At 52.2% G+C, this 4,929-nt stretch overlaps 1 protein-coding gene across 11 annotated transcripts in view; it reads left to right on the top strand.

Moving 5' to 3' along the window:
• The window catches only part of RPH3AL (rabphilin 3A-like (without C2 domains)), a 106,944-nt gene that overhangs the window by 22,479 nt on the left and 79,536 nt on the right, over window positions 1–4,929 (top strand). The gene's annotated exons all lie outside the window — the stretch shown is intronic.

Genomic DNA, 4,929 nt, shown 5'->3' with positions numbered 1-4,929 from the left:
CCGCCCCCCCCGCCACTCTCCCCTCGCACGCCCAGGCAGGCATGACTGCAGGTCACACACCTTCCCCGCAGAGGCAGGGGCAGGCTCCGCGTGCCGCCCGGTGCAGCTCTGCAGGCCTCAGCTCAGGCCTGGCCTGGCATGGAGCCTCTTCTCCAGCCCCGCACGGACCCCCCGAGCAGGCTCCAGGCCCTTCACAGACACCTCTCCTCCGGGCTTGGGCTCTGGCATGGGAGGGGGAGTGGACTGGGTGGTGTTGTTTTTTAATTGTATTATTTTATTTTATTGATTTTTTTTTAAAAGAGAGGGAGAGAGATAGAAACATCAGTGAGAGAGAAACATTGATCAACTGCCTCCTGCACACCCCCTACTGGGGATTGAGCCCGCGACTCAGGCATGTGCCCTGACACAGGGAATCGAGCAGGTGACCTCCTGGTACATGAGATGGTGCCACCGGCTGGCAGCAGAGTGGGTTTTCCTCGCCTCTCGGGTCTCCTGTTCACCTCCCCATCTGGTCTCTTGGCCTTTCCACTGCTCACACGTCTGAACATCAAACTCTAAGCAGCTCTGAGAGGGTTTGGCCAGGTACGGAGGTCAGGGATGGGATTTTCTTTGCCAAATGCCATTTGTATGAGTTACATGTTGCCATGATAATGCTGCATAACAACCATCCCCAAACTCGGTGGTTCACAGCATTTGCTTATTGCTCCTGAGTCTGCGGGTCGGCCGCTGCTCTTGGCTGGGCCGCACATGTCATTCCTCAGGGCTCGGCAGCTCAGGGAAAACCTCCACGCCCGGGTGGAAGGGGCGCTTCGTCCTCTCGGTCTCCAGCACTTGCTCGTGCCCTGTGCTTGCCTTTGCACACAGTCCCCTCCTAGCCCCGCGGTTCCCTTCAGCCCTTCCATTCCACCCTCCTCTTCCCGCTGTTCTCCCTGGAGCATCTCTTCTCTTCCCACGTGGCAGTACATCCACCCCACACCCTTGATTCAGTGAAAGTTCCCCAGAAATAAAATCAAGGCAGAGAGAATGCCAGGTCTAAAGGTGGGAGAGAGAACCACGCCAGGGCACAGGTGTGGGTGGGAGGAGCTGGGACACTGCCTTTGTCCCCGTCCTGGCCCCGGTAGGTGGGGCAGAGACCCGTGGTGTGTGTGATCCTTCTCTGAGGGCAGGTGGTTTGACCGTCCAGGTATCTTTTTCTGAAGTCAGGTACGTCTTAGAGACTGCTGCCGCCGGCCGTTTCCTGTGTCCCGTCCCCACCCCACCCCTCCCACCCCCGTGCTAAAGTGGTTGGAAGTTTTGAAGGGCTGGGTGTCAAACGCAGTGTGTTCCTGGTTGGTGGCCATGTGGAGTCACAGGCATCTGCCCTCACTTCATCCTCACTGCGAGCCTGTGGTGGGCGGAGATCTCCACCCACTTTAGAGAAGAGCATTGGGCTCGCCCGGCCGGTGTGCTGACCTGTGAACCAGGAGGTTGGTTCAATTCCCGGTCAGGGCTTATGCCCAGGTTGCGGCTCCATCCCCAGTGTGAGGTGTGCAGGAGGCAGCCAGTCTATGATTATCTCTCGTCATTGATGTTTCTCTCTCTCCCCGCCCCCTCCCTTCCTCTCTAAAAGCAATACAAATATATACATATTTTTTAAAAGAAGAACATTGGACTTAGAGGTGCTATCTGACTGCCTGGGTCACTCAGGGCTCTCAGGCCAGTGCTCCCGTGACTGGGTTCTGAGCCCACGAGTCTGTCACAGGGGAGAGGCCTTCTTTTAAGTAGACTCGGATGTTTGTGGAGAAGAGGCCTTTTATTCTTGATCGCATTATTAAAACCACCCTATTGGAGATTTACAGATAGGTTCTTCCGTCTTCGCGCTCTGACTGGGGAAATGCAAAATGCACGTTATCAGTGGGGACACGTTGCCTCCAGCAGATCTTTTGTCGTGAACAGTTGTACACACTCTTTGGAGAGCCTGTATCTGAGAGCTTTGAGCGGCTGTGAGCATTCCTGCAGTAAAATCTCAAAAAATTCTTGAAAAAGTGCACTTCCTTTCCCTTGTGGGAATTTGTCCCAAGGAAATAAGCACCGATGGGCACAGAGACTTAACTCCCAGGACATCCATTTTAGGGTTGAGTAGAACAGAGCAGGACTGGAAATCATCTAAGTGCCTCCAAGCAGGAAAACGATGAAATGTATCCAGAACACAGTTGCAATCGAGAAGCATTTTTTGAGGACTTTTAATAATGTGAAAAGGTACAAGGTGATAAGAAAGCGGAGCAAACGGAGGATGTAATAAAAAGCGAATTTTATTTAAAATCTATACACGAAAACCTAGAAACATGGGAAGGTCTTACATTAAGATGTTCAGAGTCTTCATTTGGAGGGGTTGGGGCGTGATGAGCGAGTATAGGCTGTTTTTCTTCCTAATATTCTCAGTGCCCAGGAGACAACCATGTGCGGCTGTGTTATGCCTGTTGCTTCGTGGGGAGCCGGCTGTGACTACAGCATTTGGCTGCAGTGACTGACACCCAGGGACAAGCTTTTTGACTTGAAGGAGACAGGAATCGGATCTCCCTGGACAAATGTTTGTTCTCACAGATCTGCCTCAGGAGTTACCTGGCTTGTGACCCTCCGTTCCCCCAGGAATTTCTCAGGAAATCATCACCAGGCAGCTCCCGTTCCTTCTCCCTGTCCCTCCCCCAATATGGTCCCCTGAGCCCCTGCTGCAGGGTTGAGACGCACTCAGGATGCAGCCTGTGGGCTTGTCTGGCCCCGGTGCAGGCGGCACCTGGGGGCCTCGTGGGCACACTCGCCCGGGGAGCTGCTCGCTCTCAGACGGAGCCGTGGGCACTGACTGCCCCCTGGGGGCCCCGAGGAACAGGCTGCTGTGAGCAAACAAGTTGCCGAGGTGGGTAGAGCCGGGTCTGCTCCGAACACGTCTGGCCCGTTGTCTGGCTTCCCCCTTGTCTGGGAAAGGCCATCTCTGATGACGTCGTTCGATTGAGCAGATATTCCCCGCGCACCTACCTTGTAGCCGGGCCGGTGTGGGGTGGAGAGAGAGGACACAGGGCCCGGGGAGTCAGAGAGACGGCAACACTTCACAGAAGGAAGGCCTGCCTCTGGGGCTGGTTCTCAGGTAGAACGTCCACCTCCCCCAGGACCGGCTTCCTTCCCCAGCAGAACACACACCCCACACCTATCACACACCACACACACATCACACACACCACACACACCAACACCACACACACCACACATATCACACACACATACCATACATATCACACACCACACACACACATCACACACATATCACACTCATCACACACAGCATACATTTCACACCCATCACACACATCAGACACACATACCATACACGACCACCCCCCCACATATACCCCACACACACATCACACACATACACAAACACCACACATACCATACACAACCATCCCCACACCACACACCACACTTACATACCACACATCACACACATCACATATCACACATACACTACACCACACATATCACACACACCACACATATCACACATGCACTACACCACACATATCACACACATCAGACACACACACCACACACGACCGCACATACGTATACCACACACACCATACACACATCACACACACACATATACACAAACACTACGCACATGATACACTACACACACCCCACAACCCCATGTACAACACACACTCTATACATCACACAGCACACACGCCTCTTCCCCAGCCTCTTCCTCTCACGGCTGGAAGGGCTCCGACAGGCCTGGCCCATAGCCCATCTCACACACACACACACACACACACACACCCCGCTTAGAGAAGGACCAGTTCTGTGCAGAGAGGGGAGGGTCCTCCAAACTCCGTCCCAGCTGCCCCAGGATGGGCAGGAAGGCCCTGAGCCTTCCAGTCCTGGCAGCAGTGGCCTGAGATGTGGCGGCCCCTGCAGGCAGACGCAGGAGCTGCAGCATCTGTGAGGCAATGACAGGTGGCTGCTGGGGCACCCAGTTCACCCAGGACACAGCCTCTCCAGCCGAAGGGACCACCACCTCCATTGCTTAAAGCTCCCAGAATACTGTAGCGCCGCCCCCCCCCCGCCCTTATCTGCGGTTTTACTTGCTGTGATTTCAGTTAGCTGCCGACTGAAAATATTAAATGGCAAATTCCTGGAATAAGCAATTCATGTTACAAATGATGCGCCGTTCCGAGTAGCATAAGGGCATCTCATGCCATCCTGCTCTGTCCTGGCTGGGATGTCCATCATCCTTTGTCTAGCGTATCCGCGCTGTTTATCCACTTAGTAACTGTCCGTTATCACATCCACTGTCACGGTATCGCGGTGCTTCTGTTCAAGTCACCCTTATTTTACGTACTAATGACTCCAGAGCACAATGCTATTGTGATTAATCTCTTACTGTGCCTAATTTACACATTAAACTGTATCCGAGGTATTGTACGTGCATCCACTGGAGGTCTTGGAACATATGCCCCGCGGATAAGGGGGTCCACTTTATTTTTAGTATAATAGTAATAAAGAAACAGGGCGACCGAGTTGTAGTATATTTTAAGTGTTTACTTGGAACAGGGTAACGCTTTTGACACCTACACAGCAGTGTGACTGTGCTATTCACAAGATAACAAATTAAAAAACAGAACAAACCACAGAGCACTGAAGGCTGGAAGTGGGACACCTGTTTACCAGGTGTACCGGTTAATAATGTGGATTTTTTCAATAGATGGAGTTACCCATATGTTGATATATGTGCGATTTGATATGTACGCTATTTTGTTGTATTGACAGCAAGCTTCAAAACTTCATATGTCAAATTTTCTGAAGGTGTTAACATCATAGATATTTTTACGCTTAAAAATGTCGAATTCCGTGCCAAAACAAATAGCATTTGCGGGAAGTTTTAATTCATTA

The sequence above is a fragment of the Myotis brandtii genome, unplaced genomic scaffold, assembly GCF_000412655.1.
Source record: "Myotis brandtii unplaced genomic scaffold, ASM41265v1 scaffold1167, whole genome shotgun sequence".
Lineage (NCBI taxonomy): Eukaryota > Metazoa > Chordata > Mammalia > Chiroptera > Vespertilionidae > Myotis > Myotis brandtii.
Note: the sequence above shows the minus strand (reverse complement) of the source record. Positions and strands in the feature narration are given on the sequence as shown.